Consider the following 21,615-nt stretch of genomic DNA (forward strand, 5'->3'; position numbering starts at 1 on the left):
AGACATCAAAAGTAAAAAATGGGAATTTCCAGAGCATACTGTCATTCTAGGTGTTGACTCTTCAATCTAAGGCCATTACTTAATGTAACCATCAAATCTATCATTTTCTATTGACTTGGCCATTTAGCGAATGGCATTTGTTTATTTAACAAGTGCCTGCTAGGTTGGGGATATATCTGCATATGCAATTGGGTGGATGATGCCATTGTTCACAGTTAGTGATCAGAGGAGGAGAAAAGGAAGGAAGTGAAAGAGGTTGGGATGGAGTGGGAGAAGAATTGATGAACAGAGATTTGGCAACTAAACTGAATCTCCAGAAACACCCACTGGTGCTGTCTAGTAAGTGGATGGGATTATGGGTCTGGTTCTTAGAAGGCAGAGCTGGATTAAAAATACAAACTTGAGAGGGAGTGACATATGACAGATGGTCTCAAGCGATGGTAGTAACAGATCATCCAGGGAAACAGGATAAAGTGGGAAGAGGAAGGGACTTAGAACAACAAAGCCCTTAAGAACATAAAGTATAAAGGGAGTTCATGATCATCAAGTACTTTCTCCAGATGCATACATAGCAAAGTAGGTCACACTTTTCATTCACTCACTAATTCATTCAACAATCACTGACTGATTACCTCCTATGTGTTAAATATTCCTTATGCAAACATGAGTAAAAGTGCCAAATATAGAAGCATATACCTGTAATCCCAGCACTCTGGGAGGCTGAGGCATAAGGATCACAAGTTTAAGCCCACCCTGGGAAACTCAGTGTGACTTAGTGGGACCCTGGGGGGTGGGGGGGAACTATTTACAAAGAGCTGAAAATCTAGTTCAGTATGAAAGCCCTGGGTTCAACCCCCATGACAAAATAAAAGTATTGTACAATCCCATGATTTGAGGAGATATAATAGAGGAATGTTAATATAGATTTGTATACACATAATTATCTCCATTCTTTCTGGAGGAAAAGGAAAAGGAAATAATTGGTGAGACAGGTTTATAATGGAAATTGTGTTTAATCTGGACCTTGAGTCATGTATAAGATCCAAAGTATCAGAAAATACTCTGACTTCTGTACTTTTTAGGCAATGCAGGTATTTAAAGAATAGTAATATTGAGAGAGAACAAAAATATTCTGGGAAAACCAGAATGTAATAGAAGACTAAAGTTGGGAACAGGGCAAGTGGTGTAGGTCTGCATGCACCAAGAAAATGTATGAAGGGATGCCCTACCGAGGACCTGAGTCACACAGAAGACACCGAATCACCCTGCTGCAGACAGGCAGCCACCTGGTTCCACACTACAAAGACACAGAGGACACCAGACCACCAGAACAAGGTACTGAGTCCCGCTGCTCCCAGCCCAGAGGTAGGGGCTTCTGAGCCACTGTCCCACTGCTCCAGGTCCAGAAGAAGGGGCTTCCCGGTCACTATCCCTCCCACTGCTCCCAGCCCAGAGGAAAGGGCTTTTGAGCCACCTTCTGTCCTGCTGCTCCTGGCCCAGAGGAAGAGGCTTCCAGGCCACCATCCCTCCCCCCACTTCTGGCCCAGAGGTAAGGGCTTCTGAGGCACCATCCCACTGGTCCTGGTAGAGGAAGGGGCTTCCTGGCCACCATCCCTCCCACTGCTCCCAGCCCACAGGAAAGAGCTTTTGGGTCACCATCCCTACCGCTGCTCCTGGCCCCTGTCCCACCTCTCCCAGCTCAGAGGAGGTAATCCATGCAGGCACTAACAGTCCCCCGCCCCAGTTGAAATGAGAAAATACATAAATAAGTCTCAAAACCAGACTTCCAGATCACCTACAGCAACCCCAAAGGGAAATGAAATGGAACACTCTGGGTTTTTTTGTTTTGGTACTGAGGATCAAACTTGGGACCTTGTGCTTGTGAGGCAAGTGGTGGAACCACTAAGCTAAATAACCAGCCAGAGATGGAACACTCTGATACTCAACCACCTGGAACCACTGAACTGGCAACAAAAGAGGATCTGGAAAAAATGAAATCAGAAATAATTTCTCAGATCACAGGAGAAATTGTGCCCCTAGTGCAAGACATGATTAATAAATCTAGAGAGGAGCTCAGGAACATGATGGAATCCCAACAGAAGAAACAAATGGAATCCATAAAACAGATGAAAATAGATTTCCAGGACATGAAAAATTCCACTGAAAGTCTACAAAGCAGAATGAGCCAATGTGAGGACAGAATTTCAGATATAGAAGATAAGATTGCAAGTAGTGACCAGGAAAAGAAAAATTGCTTCAAAATTATAAGGGGACATGAGAAATCAATCCAGCAGCTGCTAGATGATGCAAAAAAAGAACAACATAAGACTGATTGGGCTCAGTGAAGAAACAGGAGAGAATGCAGATGACATAAAAAAATCTCTTCACAGAAATAATGGCAGAAAACCTCCCAAGCAGGAGAAAAGAGCTTGAAATACAGATAAGTGAGGCATATAGGACTCCAAATAGCCTTGATCAAAAAAAATCTACACATAGGCATACTATTGGTAAGATTCCAGAAACACAACAGAAGAACAAAGTTCTACAGGCAGTCAGAGAAAAGAAACAAATCACATACAAAGGAAAGCCCATCAGAATCACAGCAGACATCTCAACACAAACCATCAAGGCAAGAAGAGCTTAGAGTGACATATTCCAAGCCCTAAAAGAAAACAGCCCCCAACCCACATTGATGTACCCTGAAAAACTCTCTTTCAAAATGGATGGACAAAAAAGATACTTTCATGACAAAGAGCACCTTAGGAACTTTGTGAATACCAAACCAGCACTCCAAAGAATTTTACACAATAGCCTAGGAACAGACATTGAGGATCACAACCCCAGGAAGCAAAGCAGAATGAACCCATCTGGCATGACAAGAAATTAAATGGAAAGGGGGAGAACCCAACAAAAAGAAAAAGTCATGGCAATAACAAGTCAATACGTTTCAGTTAAAACCATCAATGTTAACGGTCTCAATTCACCAATCAAAAGAAATAGAATGGCAGAATGGGCCAAGAAGCAAAATCCAACAATATGCTGCATGCAAGAAACACACTTAATTCAAAAGGAAACTCACAGACTGAAAGTTAAAGGGTGGAAAACAATGCGGCATGCGACAGGAAACCGAAAAAAAGCAGGAGTAGCTATCCTCTTGGCAGACCAAGTAGATTTCAAACCAACACTAATTAAGAGAGATGAAGAAGGACACTACATCCTTGTAAAGGGAAGAATCCAAGAGGAAGAGATGACAATCATAAATATCTATGCACCAAACACTAGTGCACCCAACTATATAAAACAAATACTGACGGACATGAAAAGCCATATAGGCACTAATACAATTGCAGTGGGGGACCTCAACACCCCACTGTCACAAATAGATAGATCAACTGGACTAAAAATAAGCAATGAAATACTATAACTCAATCGAACTCTTGAACAAATGAACTTAACAGATGTTTACAGAGTCTTCCAACCCACAAAATCAGAAGACACATTCTTCTCTGCTGCACATGGGTCATTCTCCAAAATAGACCACATACTCACACATAGAACATGTTTAAGTAAGTGCAAAGGAATTGAAGTTATCCCCTGTATATTATCAGACCATAGTGCGATGAAATTGGAGATCCATAGAAAAAGAAACTCAAAAAATTTCATAAGCACATGGAAATTGAACAACACACTTCTGAATAACCAATGGGTCATAGAGGAAATTCAAGAAGAAATCAGACAGTTCCTTCAATTAAATGACAATGACAATACAACATATCGGAATCTATGGGACACAATGAAAGCAGTCTTACCAGGGAAATTCATAGCAGTGAATATGCATATTAGGAAAACAGAACGAGCCCAATTAAACAACCTGATGCTGAACCTCAAGCTTCTAGAAAAAGAAGAGCAGGACAACCCCAAAGCTCATACAAGGGAAGAAATTATAAAGATCAGAGGAGAAATCAATGCAATGGAGACTAAGAGAATGATACAAAAAAATCAATGAATCCAAGAGTTGGTTCTTCGAAAGAATCAACAAAATTGACAAACCCTTAGCCAACCTTATCAGAAAAAGGAAAGAAAAGGCCCCAATCCATGAAATTAGGAATGAAAAGGGTGAAATTACAAGAGACCCAGCAGAAATCCAGAGGATCATCAATACCTACTTCCAGAACCTATACACCAATAAGATGGACAACACAGAAGAAATGGACAGATTCCTAGATACATATGAATTACCAAAGTTGAACAAAGAAGACCGAAAAATTCTGAAGAACCCAATATCAACCAATGAAATTGAAAATGTAATTAAAAACTTATCAACTAAGAAAAGTCCAGGCCCTGATGGCTTCACTGCTGAATTCTACAAGACATTTAGAGAGGAACTGCTGCCACTACTGTTTAAACTCTTCATTGAAAGGGAAGCAATACTCCCAAATTCATTCCTAGAAGCAAGCATCACCTTGATCCCCAAAGCAGAGAAAGATCCAACTGAAAAAGAGAACTATAGGCCAATCTCACTAATGAACATAGATGCAAAAATCCTTAATAAGATACTGGCAAACAGAATGCAGAAGATCATCAAGAAGATCATACACTGTGATCAAGTGGGATTCATCTCAGGGATGCAGGGATGGTTCAATATACGAAAATCAATTAACGTAATACACTATACCAATAAAGCCAAGGACAAAAACCATATGATTATCTCCATAGATGCAGAAAAAGCATTTGACAAAATCCAATATGCATTTATGATAAAAACCTTACAAAAAATTGGAATAGATGGTCTCTTCCTCAAACTGATAGAAGCCATCTATGAAAAACCAACAGCCAATATCATACTAAATGGTCAAAAACTGAAATCCTTCACACTCAAATCAGGAACAAGACAAGGAGGTCCACTATCACCACTCTTGTTCAATATAGTTCTGGAAACATTAGCCACAGCAATTAGACAAGAGAAAGAAATAAAAGGAATAAAGATAGGAAATGAAGAAGTCAAACTGTCATTATTTGCAGATGACATGATACTCTATATAGAAGACCCCAAGAACTCCACCAAAAGGCTTCTAGACTTAATAATCAAATTCAGTCAGTTAGCTGGTTACAAGTTCAACACACAAAAATCAATAGCTTTCCTCTACACCCATGACAGACTCACTGAGAGAGAAATAGCACAAATATTTCCTTTCACAATAGCATCCAAAAAACTGAAATACCTAGGAATCATCCTAACAAAAGAAATCAAAGACCTCTTCTCTGAAAACTATGGTACTCTGAAAAGAGAGATTGAAGATGATATCAGAAAATGGACAGACATCCCCTGCTCCTGGGTAGAAAGGATTAATATAGTGAAAATGGCCATACTTCCAAAACTGCTATATAGATTTAATGCAATTCCAATTGAGATCCCAGCAGCATACTTCATGGACCTTGAGAAAATAATCCAAAAATTCATTTGGTAGAAGAAGAGACCCAGAGTAGCAAAAGCAATTCTAGGTAACAGAGACATGGCAGGGGGTATCACAATCCCCAACCTGCAACTCTACTACAAAGCTACTGTGATAAAAACAGCATGGTGCTGGCAAAAAAGCAGGCTTGAGGACCAGTGGAACAGATTAGAAGATGCAGAAACAACACCAGACACACTCAGCCATCTCATCTTCGACAAAGGAGCCAAACAGCCTCACTGGAGGAAAGATAGCCTCTTTAATTAATGGTGCTGGAAAAATTGGGCTTTGACTTGCCAAAGATCAAAACTAGACCTGTATCTCTCACCATGCACAAACTAAAATCAAAATGGATTAAAAACCTCAATATTAAAATAGAAACTCTGAACCAGTTGGAACAGAGGTTAGGTAGCATCCTTGAAGACATCAGTGTAAGAAAAGATTTTATGAACAAAACCTCAGTTGCCCGTGAACTAGCACAAACAATCAACAAGTGGGATCTCTTCTTATTAAAAGGCTTCTTCACAGCAAGAGAAACCACCAGCAGTGTGAAGAAACAACCCACAATGTGGGAAAAAATCTTCACCTGCTCTTCCTCAGACAAAGCTCTACTACCTTGAATCTATAAAGAACTTAAAAAGATCAGACCTCCCAAATTTAAAGACCCAATCCAAAAATGGGCATCTGAAATGAACAGACATTTCTCAGACAAAGAAGTAGAAATAGCAAATAAATACATGAAAAAATGTTCAACATCACTGGTCATTCGAGAGATGCAAATGGAAACAACGCTGAGATTCCACTTCACTCCAGAGAGAATGGCTGCTATCATGAAATCAACCAATAACAAATGCTGGCGGTGCTGTGGGGAAAGAGGAACCCTGCTCCACTGCTGGTGTTAGTGTAGACTGGTGCAACCACTGTGGAAATCAGTATGGAGATACCTCAAAGAACTAGGACTGGAAGTCCCATTTGACCCTGCTATTCCACTGCTGGGGATCTTCCCCAAAGAATTAAAAGAGTCATACCACAGTGATATATGTGCACCCATGTTCATAGCAGCACAGTTTGTAACAGCTAAAACTTGGAAACAGCCCAAATGCCCATCAACTGGAGACTGGGTAAAGAAAATGTGGGTTTTTTATATACAATGGAGTACTACTCAGCCATAAAAAATGAGAAATTAGAGACATTTATAGCTAAATGGATGCACATTGAGGTGATACTCTTAAGTGAAATAAATAGGACACACATGAATAAATTCCGAATAGTTTCTCTGGTGTGAGAAACTGAAAGTGTAAATAAGGACTAAATGTATAATAGATCATGTGAAATAGGAAGAAAAGGGCCAAAGGGGAAGGAAGTGGGAGGGCTAGAGGAAAGGATAGAAGGGAATGGGATTAATATGAGAAAATGGAAAAATAGGAACAAAATCTTTGTAAATAGGGAGGGCTGGAGGGGTTGAAGGGAGGGCTGGCAAGGGTGAAAAATAAGAACCAAGAGAGACTATGTAAAGGTGTAAATTTCCAATGATGAATGTCATTATATTGTATACCTAAAATGTACCAATGATTAGAATGAATAATCGAAAACGTAAAATAGGAAGAAAAGGTCCAAAGGGGTCGGGGTAGTGGGAGGGGCAGGGGAAAGGAAAGAAGGGAAAGGAAAAATGATGAGAAATGGAAAAACTGGAAATAAAGTCTTTGTAAATAGGGAAGGGTAGAGGGCATGAAGGGAGGGCTAGGAATGGGGAAAAAATAAGAACCAAGATGCATTATGTAAAGGTACAATTCCCAATGAGAAATGTAATTGTGTTGTATACCTACAAAGTACCAATAAAAGAATTTAAAAAAAAAAAAAGAAAAAAGAAAATGTATGAAGGAATGAAAATGAGAACAAGCTAAAATGGAGAAAAGAGCCTCTGCAGTACTAGAGAACAGGATTTCATTAGCCAGGGCAAAGAACTGCAAAGAATGGTATGAGGAAATTTCCTTAGTATCCCAGGGAGGATAAAGCACCTAACTTGGGAAGCTGGAGAGAATACGTTATCCAAGGTTCTTAACTAATGGGAACAAATTCAAATAGCTTAAGAAAGAAGCAAATAAAGGATATTTATTATAGGAATGATGTATATCGTAGAATTCAAAGGAAGAGATGGAGTTGGATCTCAGGAAGGGAGTGGAAGCATGAGCTGAAAACTTGTTAGGAAACCAGGCCTGACCCTCCTCTCTCTCATCTCTGCCTATCTGCGTCAGCCTTTTCCCCTAGCTAACCTGCTTTTTCTGCTATCAGTCCACATGGCAGAATGTGGATGCCTAGCAGCCTGAGAGTGTAGATGTTGCAAGCTCTTGTTTCACACAACACAACCAGATTCCAAATTAAAAGGCATGAAAATGCAATAGGCTTAGTGTGGATTAGCTGTCCATTTGTGGCATAATCACATGGCTGGGAAATAGGGTACATAAGAGTACAAACTCTACAAGCAGTGACTTGTGCATTGGACATATGTCTTCAATATGTCCAGAAGATTTTTACTATGTCTGAAACCAGGTTTGTTCAAGGTACCTATCACAACAGATATTTCCTCAAAGAACCAATTGAACCAAAAGTAAAAGTAGGAAGACAGCATAGCTGTGTATTAAGCTGAAGTCATGCTAAGCAACTCTAACTGGTCCCCTAAGGTTGGACACATTGGGAAAGAGTAGTTAATGTCAGTCAAAATAGAAGAGCCAAGCTTAGGGTGCTGCAAGTGAGGTAGAGTCACTCTGCTGACAGCTAGAAAACTATGTGATGATTTGGACAATCTATATAAAAATTACCAAAGAATCTACAGGAAAATATACTAGAAATAGTGACTGAATATAGCAAAGCTATAGGACACTTGGTGTTGTGGGTTAGATCATGTTCCCCCAAAATATGTTTGAATCCTGACCTCTGGTACCTGTGAATGTGATCCTATTTGGAAATTGGGTGTTTACAGATATAATCAAGTTAAAAGAAAGCTATACTAGATTCAGATGAGCCCTTAATCCAATAACTGGGGTTTTTTTTACAAGAAAAGGGAAATCTGGACACAGAAACACAACAAGAGAGAAAGCCATATAACAACAGAAGAAGCCATATAACAACATTGGAGTAACGCAACTACAAGACAAAAAAATGTCAAGAACTGTAGGTAAGCACCAGAAGTTAAGATTTAGGTATGAATTCTCCCTCAGGGCCTCCAGAAGGAAGCAGCCTCATAGGCACACTGGTTTCAGATTTCAAGCCTTCAGAACTATGAGAGATTAAATGTGTTGTTTTAAGTCACCCAGTCTGTGGGAGTTTGTTATAGCAGCCCTAGAAAACAAATGCACAAGATTAATACACAAAAATATTTGTGTTTCTAAACAGTAAAGGTGAACTGGAAAATGAACTTTCAGTATCATTTAAAATAGACTCAGAGGGCCGGGGATTTGGCTCAGTGGTTTCGCCGCCTGCTGCACAAGTGCAAGGACCCAAGTTCTATCCCTGGTACCAAAAAATAAAAAAATTTAAAAAATAAATAAAATAGCCTCAAAAATGTGAAATATGTATGGAAAATCTAACAAAGCATGTGCATTAATTTATACACTGAAAACTACAAAATATCGCTGAGAGGTCTTAAATGAGATTGAAGTCAATGGAAAGCTGTATTTTGTGCATGGATTGGAAGGCCCAATGTTGTTAAGATGATAATTCTTCTTAACCTGATCTATAGGTCTAATGCAATCCCAAGCAAAATCTCAGCAAGCTTTTAGAAATTGGCAAGCCAACTCTAAAATTTATAAGGAAATACAAAAAACCTAGGATAGACTTAACAATTTTGCAAAAGAAAAATAAATGGAAGGACTTATTCTACCTTATTTCAAGATTTACTATGAAGCTACAATAATCAATCAGTATGATATTAGAATGAGCACAGACATACAGATCAATAAAATGGAAGTAGACATATAAATATGGTTAATTGGTTTGCATTGAAGGAAGCAAGCTATTTCAACAGGAATAAGATAGTCTTTAAGTCAAAGAGAGCTGAGCTTGGTGGTGTACACCTGTAATCCAAGCACTCTGGATGGCTGAAGCAGAAGGATTGCAAGTTTGAGTCCACTCTGGGTAACTTGGTGACTTGACAAGACTTTGTCTCAAAATAAAATAAAAATGGGTGTGAATGTAGCTCAGTGTGAAGGCCCTAAGTTCAATACACAATACTGCCAAAAAATAAAGCCAAAGGTCACTAGAGGAATTAATATTAATATGCAAAAAAATCCAACCCATATCTTGCACTTAAATATTAACTTGAAATAGATTATAAATGTAAATCTAAGAGCTAAAACTGTAAGATGCTTAAATTAAAACATGGGATAAAATATTTGTGTTTTTCTAAGGGGCAATTCTACATAATTCTGGGGAAAAATCATTTCACAATTAAATTATGATTAGGCCTACTTTTCCTGCCTACAGGCTGGCTATGGCATGTCAACACATAACTCCATTTTTGCCTCTGAAGATTACATCAGCTAAAGACATCCTGATTCCTAGAGAACCTAGTAGTAAGAGAAAGTTTTCACCCAGGAAGGAACAAATTCCTTATCAACTTAACTCCTCCCACCATATAAGAATGCTCTCCTTACAGTCCTCATCAACATAAGAACCTGGTAACCTAAGATCTTCATCAGCATAAGATCCACATCGACATAGGATTACCACTTCCCTCTAAGTCACCTGATGCTCCCTCCAGTTATTGTGTGTACCCAATAAATAATGGCTAGCTCAGAGAGTCTTTATCTCTGCCCACTCTGAGGCAGTGACCTCCTGGCCCCCCATATACTTTGAAATTACGCAAGTCTCTGTTGTCTTTTTTTCTTTAGCCCTCGCCGTCCCCCTTTCTAGGCAGTCGGAGGATTCATCAACCTCCAATGTTTTGAGTTAGGCAAAGATTTTTTTATATGGGACATAAGAAACATGAACTGTAAATGATAATAACTGGTACCTTGAACTTTATCAAAATTTGAAACTACTTTTAAAAAGACACTGAAAAAATTAACAAGCTACATATTGAAAGTATTTGTAAAACTTATATTTGATAAAAAATATTCAGAATATATAAATAACTCTCAAAACTCTATTAGAAAATCAATCCATTAATAAAAACTGCAAAACATTTGAAAACATATTTTAGCACATGTTAAATTAGCATACAAAAGAGGTCCAAAATTAGTCATTAGAGGAAGGGAAATTAAAGCCATACTGAAAGATCACTACTGTATACATACTATATCTAAAAATTAAAAAGGTAATACTAACTAGTAGCAAGGATGCAAAGCAATTGGAACTCTTATACTTTGCTAGAAGTGCAAAATAGTATAGTCACTTTGGAAAATAGTCTTCTAATTAAGCATACATTTACCAGCAATCTTATTCCTCGGTATTCACCCTAGAAAAATGAAAACACATATGCAAAGTACTGCATATAAATGTTACAACAACTTTATTCTTAGTTTGCAAAAGTTAGAAACATCCCAAGCATCAAGTAGGAAAATGATAAACCAATTATTGAACAGTATACCACACAACAGAGTACCATTCAGCAATAAAAAGGAACACATTTTTGATACATGAAACAATATGAATAAATCTCAAGGCACTAGGCTAAAAAAAAGAAGCCAGATTTGATTTCTATAATGTTACAGACAAATAAGACAAAACTATAATGACAAAAATCAGAGCACTAACTAGAGATAGGAGGGGTAGATTTACTGCCAAAGAGAATAAAGGAACATTTGCAGATTACATGACTATGTTTATTTGAAAACTCATTGAACTATATGCTCTGAAAGAATAAATTTTATTTATGTCAATTAAACCTCAATAAAACTGGCTTAAAAATGAAGAAACTAAAGTGACCAACCAATGAACTGAATAAATTTTTGATCCAACTGTAAAGTTATCAACAAATATCTGATTATTTTTACTGTACAGTCACAAAATAAGAACATATATAACAGTACTCTCACACATTTTGTATAAGTTAATTTCATGCAAATTTTTCCATTTTACATAGATTTGCAGAGTGGGCATAATCTGTGCATTAACCAAAATCTTTCCACTATCTCTTAAAACCACTCTGACATCTTCCTACTCAAAGCCTGCAGGATCCAAGAACACAGATGCTAATTTACTGCTTACCCATTTGCAGCTTTATCTATTCTTCTTACCCAGACTTGGGAATCATCCCAGGAAAAGTACACAAAGGGGAAAACATAACAAGTAAGCTCTGATTTCATTTTCATTAGGTCCACTCTATGGTTTCTTTATGATAGTGACTGATCTGGCCTCAATTGGTGCAATTTTTCAACACTGTCTACACAATTTTGGCATCTCTCAGCAGTCAGTCTTCTACTTCAGAACAGAGAACCATTTTTCTTTAACAGATCATTGACCCAGATTAAAAATCAGTTAGTTATAGACCAGGAACCAAATAGGGCTCCTGTAAAGATGAGCCTTGAGCCAGGTTCTGAAGGAAGATTGGGACATGAGTTGGCAGAGATTAGGAAAGAAAATCGCCTAAAGCAAGGAACCAAGGAGAGTATGGTGAACAGGGAGGCCTGACTGGTTAGATAAAATCTTTTGCAAAGTGCAACAGTATCCCACGAAGTCCACTCACCCATGAAAAGCACAGATTTTCTGTGCTTCCTGTCTCGTCTCTTCAAACTTTGCAACATGGCCACAGTTGTTTCCTTGTACATTCTTTTTCCTACACAGACACACACACACACAGACACACACACACACACACACACACAAATCACTCCCTTGCAGGATGACATTGAGTCTTACAGCCTGATATGCTGAAATGTTTAAATCTTGTCTCAACATGTCTTCCCACCCAAATTTTACAATAACTATTAATTTTTATAAGCTCACCCTTCCAGCCAAACTTTTCAAAAAGGTGCCAAATAAATTGCCATTGGAGCCAATCCCAGCACCCAGGAGGAGGCTCCCTGGTCACCATTCCACCACTCCCAAAGCAGAGGACGTGAGCCGTGTGGGTGCCAGCAGCATGCCTCCCCCTCCCAGTGGAAATGAGAAGACATGTAAACAAGCCTCAAAAACAGACTTCCAGGTCACCTACAACAATCTCAATTGAAATGAGATGGAACAATCTGATACTCAACCACCTGGACTCTCTGAACTGGCAACAAAAGAGGATCTGGAAAAAATGAAATCAGAAATAATTTCTCAGATAACAGCACAGATTGTGCCCATAGTGCAAGACATAATTAATAAATCTAGAAAGGACACATATAAAAAAATAGAAGAGCTAAGGAACATGATGGAATCCCAACACAGGAAACAAATGGAATCCATAAAACAGATGCAAACAGATTTCCAGGATATTAAAAACTCCATTGAAAGTCTACACAGCAGAATGAACCAATGTGAAGACAGAATTTCAGATGTAGAAGATAAGATTGCAATTAGTAACCAGGAAAGGAAAAATTGCTTTAAAATTTGAAGGGACCACGAGAAATCAATCCAGCACCTGCTAGACGATGTAAAAAAGAATAACATAAGACTGATTGGAGTCAATGAAGAAACAGGAGAGAGTGCAGATGACATAAAAAAAAACTGTTCACAATGATAGCAGAAAACCTCACAAGCAGGGGAAAGAACTTGACATACAGATAAGTGAGGACTCCAACTAGCCTTGATCAAAAAAAATCTAGGGCCAGGGATTTAGCTCAGTGGTTCTGTTGCCTGCCTCACAAGCGCAAGGTCCCAAGTTCAATCCATGGTACCAAAAAAAAAAAAAAATCTACACATAGGCATATAATAGTTAGGATTCCAGAAATCCAACAGAAGAACAAAATTCTACAAGCAGTGAGAGAAAAGAAACAAATCAAATACAAAGGAAAGCCCATCAGAATCACAGCAGACTTCTCAATGCAAACCCTCAAGGCAAGAAGAGCTTGGAGTGACCTATTTGAAGCCCTAAAGGAAAACAGCCTCCAATCCAGATTGATGTACCCTGCAAATCTTTCAAAATTGATGGAGAAATAAGATACTTTCATGATAAAGGGCACCTCGGGAACTTCATGAATACCAAACCAGCACTCAAAAAACTTTTAGACAATATCCTAGGAAAAGACAATGAGGATTACAACCCCAGGAAGCCCAGCAGAATGAATCCGTTGAGCAGCGTGACAAATTAAACGCAAAGGGGGAGAATCCAACAAAAAGAAAAAGTCATGACAAGGCTTTTAAAACTTTTAGCTTCATCTCCCTAATGAGTGTATAATTCAATCTTGTTATTGTACTGATTAGTATTTTTCTGATTCTAGTGTTGCACACCTTTCCTTGTGCTGTACTGGCTATTTATCATCTTCTTGTGTCTACTTTTTAATTGGGTTGTCTATTAATGAGCTGTAAGAGTTCTTTATATATTCTGGTCATAGGTTATATGCATTGTAAATATGGTCTGTTTAAGGACTACTTTTCATTTTAATGATGCCATTTAAAGTTCTAAATTTTGATGGAATCTCATTTATCAATTTTTTTCTTTTATACATCATGTTTTTTGTATCCTAGGAAGTTCTTGCCTACCCTGAATTCATAAACATTTTCCTTTATCATTTCTTCTTAAAGTTTTATAGTTTTAGAATTTCATATTTAGATTCATAGATCCTTTCAAGTTATTTTTATGTATGGAAATAAAGGGTTGGGATTAATTTTTTACATACAGATACCAGATGTTCTAGTGCCATTTGCTGAAAACACTATCTTTTCCTCTGCTCTTGAATTGAGTTTATATTCTATAAAATGTTAATGTTAAACAGTCTTTCAAAACTCAGTGGACCATATATGTGTGGTTCTATTTGTAGATTCTCTCTTTTATTCCAATGATCTATATGTCTTTCCTTACACCAACACTGCCTTCATTACTGTAGCTTTAGAGGAAGTCTTAAAATTAGGTACTAAATGTCTTCCAACACTGTTTTTGTTTTTGTTTTTTAACTTTTCTAGGTCCTTTTTACTCCTACATAACTTTTAAATTTCAATATCCAATTCTTCATTTATAGCAAGTATACATAGACCTGAATTCTTATATATACCTTGTGTTTTCTAATCCTGCTAAATTCAAATGCAAGTTCTAGGGGCTCCTAGAGATTTCTTAGTATTTTCTCTGTAGATGATCATTTCATCTACATATAAAGATTTTACTTCTACCTTGTCAATCCTATCTTAATTGTGTCATTTTATTGCCAGACTATTTTAGTTTATGCCTATGTTTCAAAGTTTAATGGACAGATGAAGAGTAGGCATATCTGCCTTTGTTCCCCACCTTAAGGAGAAAGCATTGTATCTTCTCCATTTATATAAGATATTCTTGTTGGGAGTATGGAGTACATGTCTTTGATCTGTTGAGAAGGTTCTGTTCTACTTCTAGTCTCCTGATAGCTTTTACCATGAAGAGCTGTAGAATTTAGTCCAATACTTTTTCTCCAACTAGTGACAGGATCATATGGCATTTTCCTTTCCTCTGTTAAAATGATGACTTTTGAGGGTGGATCTTCCAAAGCTGAACCAACACTGCCATCCCTATAATAAAACCACATTCTACATACTGCCAGATCCGACTTCTAATACTTTGTTTTGTTAAACAAAATTCTATCTATGTTTATACTTTTTTCTTCTATTATCTTTGTCCAGTTTTCGGATTAGCACAATGTTGATTTCCTAAAATGAAGGAAGAAGTGTTCCTTCTTTTTTCTGCTTTAAATGTTTGATACAATTTATCAGTTACAATGTAGACACCCTACCGAGTTCCCCAGTCCCACGGAAGACGCCCAATCAGCCCGCTGCAGACAGGCAGGTCTGTGCACGCCCTACCGAGGTCCTGAGTCACACAGAAGACGCCAAATCACCCCACTGCAGACAGGCAGGTCTGCCCACACCCTACCGAGGTCGAGGACCCGCAGAAGACACTGAATCAGCCCGCTGCAGACAGGCAGGTCTGTGCACGCCCTACCGAGGTACTGAGTCACACGGAAGACACCGAATCACCCCACTGCGCACAGGCAGCCACCTGATTCCACATTACCCAAGGTGCAGAGGACACCAGACCACCAGAAAAAGGTACTGAGTCCCACTGTTCCCGGACCAGAGGTAGGGGCTTCTGAGCCATCGTCCCACTGCTCCTGGCCCAGAGGAAGGGGCTTCTGGGCCACCATCCCTCCCACCTCTCCCGGCCCAGAGGGAGGTGCTTCTGAGCCACCATCCCACTGCTCCTGGTCCAGAGGAAGGGGTTTCCCAGCCACCATCCCTCCAGCTGCTCCCAGCCCACAGGAAAGGGCTTTGGGGTCACCATCCCTACCGCTGCTCCCAGTCTCTGTCCCACCTCACCCAGCTCAGAGGAGGTAATCCGTGCAGGCGCTAACTGCCCCCTGCCCCAGTCAAAATGAGAAAACACCTAAATAAGTCTCAAAACCAGACTTCCAGATCACCTACAGCAACCTCAAAGGGAAATGAGATGGAACCCTCTGATACTCAACCACCTGGACCCACTGAACTGGCAACAAAAGAGGATCTGGAAAAAATGAAATCAGAAATAATTTCTCAGATAACAGGAGAAACTGTGCCCCTAGTGCAAGACATGATTAATAAATCTAGAGAGGAGCTCAGGAACATGATGGAATCCCAACAGAAGAAACAAATGGAATCCATAAAACAAATGCAAATAGATTTCCAGGACATGAAAAACTCATTGAAAGTCTACACAGCAGAATGAGCCAGTGTGAGGACAGAATTTCAGATATAGAAGATAAGATTGCAATTAGTGACCAGGAAAAGAAAAATTGCTTCAAAATTCTAAGGGAACATGAGAAATCAATCCAGCAGCTGCTAGATGATGCAAAAAAGAATAACATAAGACTGATTGGGCTCAATGAAGAATCAGGAGAGAATGCAGATGACATAAAAAATCTCTTCACAGAAATAATGGCAGAAAACTTCCCAAGCAGGGGAAAAGAGCTGGACATACAGATAAGTCAGGCATACAGGACTCCAAATAGCCTTGATCAAAAAAATCTACACATAGGCATATCATTGTTAAGATTCCAGAAACACAACAGAAGAACAAAGTTCTCCAAGCAGTCAGAGAAAAGAAACAAATCACATACAAAGGAAAGCCCATCAGAATCACAGCAGACTTCTCAACACAAACCATCAAGGCAAGAAGAGCTTGGAATGACATATTCCAAACCCTAAAAGAAAGCAGCCTCCAACCCAGATTGATGTACCCTGCAAAACTATCTTTCAAAATGGATGGAGAAATGAGATACTTGCATGACAGAGAGCACCTTAGGAACTTCGTGAATACCAAACCAGCACTCCAAAGAATTTTACACAATAGCCTAGGAACAGACATTGAGGATCACAACCCCAGGAAGCAAAGCAGAATGAACCCATCTGGCATGACAAGAAATTAAATGGAAAGGGGGAGAACCCAACTAAAAGAAAAAGTCATGGCAATGACAAGTCAATACGTTTCAGTCATAACCATCAACGTTAATGGTCTCAATTCACCAATCAAAAGAAACAGACTGGCAGAATGGGTCAAGAAGCAAAATCCAACAATATGCTGTATATAAGAAACACACTTCATTCAAAAGGAAACTCGTAGACTGAAAGTTAAAGGGTGGAAAATAATACTGCATGCAACAGGAACCCAAAAAAAAAGCAGGAGTAGCTATCCTCTTGGCAGATCAAGTAGATTTCAAACCAACACTAATTAAGAGAGATGAAGAAGGACACTACATCCTTGTAAAGGGAAGAATCCAAGAGGAAGAGATGACAATCATAAATATCTATGCACCAAACGCTAGTGCACCCAACTATATAAAACAAATACTAACGGACATGAAAAGCCATATAGGCACTAATACAATTGCAGTGGGGGACCTCAACACCCCACTGCCACAAATAGATAGATCAACTGGACTAAAAATAAGTACTGAAATACTAGAACTCAATCGAACTCTTGAACAAATGAACTTAACAGATGTTTACAGAGTCTTCCACCCCACAAAATCAGAATACACATTCTTCTCAGCTGCACATGAGTCATTCTCCAAAATAGACCACATACTCACACATAGAACAGGTTTAAGTAAGTGCAAAGGAATTGAAGTTATCCCCTCTATATTATCAGACCATAGTGTGATGAAATTGGAGATCCATAGCAAAAGAAACTCAAAGAATTTCACAAACATGTGGAAATTGAACAACACACTTCTGAATAACCAATGGGTCACAGAGGAAATTAAAAAAGAAATCAGGCAGTTCCTTCAATTAAATGACAATGACAATACAACATATCAGAATCTATGGGATACAATGAAAGCAGTTTTACGAGGGAAATTCATAGCAGTGAATATGCATATTAGGAAACCAGAATGAGCCCAATTAAACAACCTGATGCTGAACCTCAAGCTTCTAGAAAAAGAAGAGCAGGACAACCCCAAAGCTCATACAAGGGAAGAAATTATAAAGATCAGAGGAGAAATCAATGCAATGGAGACTAAGAGAATGATACAAAAAAATCAATGAAGCCAAGAGTTGGTTCTTTGAAAGAATCAACAAAATTGATAAACCTTTAGTCAACCTTGTCAGAAAAAGGAAAGCAAAGGTCCAAATCCATGCAATTAGGAATGAAAAGGGTGAAACTACAACAGACCCAGCAGAAATCCAGAGGATCATCAATACCTACTTCCAGAACCTATACACCAATAAGATGGACAACACAGAAGAAATGGACAGATTCCTAGATACATATGAATTACCAAAGTTGAACAAAGAAGACCGAAAAATTCTGAACAACCCAATATCAACCAATGAAATTGAAAATGTAACTAAAAACTTATCACCTAAGAAGAGCCCAGGCCCTGATGGCTTCACTGCTGAATTCTACAAGACATTTAGAGAGGAACTGCTGCCACTACTGTTTAAACTCTTCAATGAAATTGAAAGGGAAGCAGTACACCCAAATTCATTCCTGGAAGCAAGCATCACCTTGATCCCCAAAGCAGAGAAAGACCCAACTGAAAAAGAGAACTATAGGCCAATCTCACTAATGAACATAGATGCAAAAATCCTTAATAAGATAATGCCAAACAGAATGCAGAAGATCATCAAGAAGATCATACACCCTGATCAAGTGGGATTCATCCCAGGGATGCAGGGATGGTTCAATATACGAAAATCAATTAACGTAATACACTATACCAATAAAGCCAAGGACAAAAACCATATGATTATCTCCATAGATGCAGAAAAAGCATTTGACAAAATCCAACATGCATTTATGATAAAAACCCTACAAAAAACTGGAATAGATGGTCTCTACCTCAAACTGATAGAAGCCATCTATGAAAAACCAACAGCCAATATCATACTAAATGGTCAAAAACTGAAATCCTTCACACTCAAATCAGGAACAAGACAAGGATGTCCACTATCACCACTCTTGTTCAATATAGTTCTGGAAACATTAGCCACAGCAATTAGACAAGAGAAAGAAATAAAAGGAATAAAGATAGGAAATGAAGAAGTCAAACTGTCATTATTTGCAGATGACATGATACTCTATGTAGAAGACCCCAAGAACTCCACCAAAAGGCTTCTAGACTTAATAATCAAATTCAGTCAAGTAGCTGGTTACAAGATCAACACACAAAAGTCAATAGCTTTCCTCTACACCAATGACAGACTCACTGAGAGAGAAATAGGGCAAATAATTCCTTTCACAATAGCATCCAAAAAACTGAAATACCTAGGAATAATCCTAACAAAAGAAATCAAAGACCTCTTCTCTGAAAACTATGGCGCTCTGAAAAGATAGATTGAAGATGATATCAGAAAATGGACAGACATCCCCTGCTCCTGGGTAGGAAGGATTAATATAGTGAAAATGGCCATACTTCCAAAACTGCTATATAGATTTAATGCAATTCCAATTGAGATCCCAGCAGCATACTTCATAGACCTTGAGAAAACAATCCAAAAATTCATTTGGAATAAGAAGAGACCCAGAATAGCAAAAGCAATTCTAGGTAACAGAGACATGGCAGGGGCTATCCCAATCCCCAACCTGCAACTATACTACAAAGCTACTGTGATAAAAACAGCATAGTACTGGCAAAGAAACAGACTTGAGGACCAGTGGAACAGATTAGAAGAGGGAGAAACAACACCAGACACACTCAGACATCTCATCTTTGACAAAAGAGCCAAACACCCTCACTGGAGGAAAGATAGCCTCTTTAACAAATGGTGCTGGAAAAATTGGGCTTCGACTTGCCAAAGATTAAAACTAGACCTGTATCTCTCACCATGCACTAAACTAAAATCAAAATGGATTAAAGATCTAAATATTAAAATAGAAACACTGAACCAGTTGGAACAGAGGTTAGGTAGAACCCTTGAAGACATCGGTGTAGGAAAAGATTTTATGAACAAAACCTCAGTTGCCCATGAACTAGCACAAACAATCAACAAATGGGATCTCTTATTAAAAAGTTCTGCACCGCAAGAGAAACCACCAGCAGTGTGAAGAGACAACCCACAATGTGGGAAAAAATCTTCACCTGCTCTTCCTCAGACAAAGCTCTACTATCTTGAATCTATAAAGAACTTAAAAAGATCAGACCTCCCAAATTTAAAGACCCAATCCAAAAATGGGCATCTGAAATGAGCAGACATTTCTCAGACAAAGAAGTAGAAATAGCAAATAAATACATGAAAAAATGTTCAACATCACTGGTCATTCGAGAGATGCAAATGAAAACAACGCTGAGATTCCACTTCACTCCAGAAAGAATGGCTGCTATCATGAAATCAACCAATAACAAATTCTGGTGGGGCTGTGGGGAAAGAGGAACCCTGCTCCACTGCTGGTGGGAGTGTAGACTGGTGCAAGCACTGTGGAAATCAGTATGGAGATACCTCAAAGAACTAGGACTGGAAATCCCATTTGACCCCACTATTCCACTGCTGGGGATCTTCCCCAAAGAATTAAAAGAATCATACCACAGTGATATATGTGCACCCATGTTCATAGCAGCGCAGTTTGTAATAGCTAAAACTTGGAAACAGCCCAAATGCCCATCAACTGGAGACTGGATAAAGAAAATGTGGTTTTTTAATAAAATAGAGTACTACTCAGCCATAAAAAATGAGAAATTAGAGACATTTATAGCTAAGTGGATGCACATTGAGGCAATACTCTTAAGTGAAATAAATAGGACACAGATGTGTTAATACCGAATAGTTTCTCTGGTGTGTGAAACTGAAAGTGTAAATAAGGACTAAATGTATAATAGGTCATGTGAAATAGGAAGAAAAGGGGCAAAGGGGAAGGAAGTGGGAGGGCTAAGGGAAAGGATAGAAGGGAATGGGATTAATATGAGAAAACGGAAAAATAGGAACAAAATCTTTGTAAATAGGGAGGGCTGGAGGGGTTGAAGGGAGGGCTGGGCAAAGGTGAAAAACAAGAACCAAGAGAGACTATGTAAAGGTGCTAATTTCCAATGATGAATGTCATTATATTGTATACCTAAAATGTACCAATCATTAGAATGAATAATCGATAATGTAAAATAGGAAGAAAAGGTCCAAAGGGGTAGGGGTAGTGGGAGGCACAGGGGAAAGGAAAGAAGGGAAAGGAAAAAATGCTGATAAATGGAAAAAATGGAAATAAAGTCTTTGTAAATAGGGAATTGTGGAGGGCGTGAAGGGAGGGCTAGGAATGGGGAAAAAATAAGAACCAAGATGCATTATATAAAGGTACAATTCCCAATGAGAAATGTAATTGTGTTGTATACCTACAATGTACCAATAAAAGAATTTAATACACAAAAAAAATGAAGTAAACATTAGAAGATAAATGAACAGAAAATGAAAGCCAAGATGATAAATTTAAATCACAAAGAGTGTACACTACAGGAAAATATTAATAGTGGGCATAGACACATGGATGCTCATTATAAAATAATTTCTGCTTTTCTGTATCTGTAAAATTCTCCATAACAGAATGTATTTCAACCAATAATCCATATATTATATGATTCGATTCATAGGAAGT

This window comes from Heterocephalus glaber, unplaced genomic scaffold (assembly GCF_053883595.1).
Source record: "Heterocephalus glaber isolate CG9 unplaced genomic scaffold, H.glaber_assembly_v1.0 deba00001431, whole genome shotgun sequence".
Lineage (NCBI taxonomy): Eukaryota > Metazoa > Chordata > Mammalia > Rodentia > Bathyergidae > Heterocephalus > Heterocephalus glaber.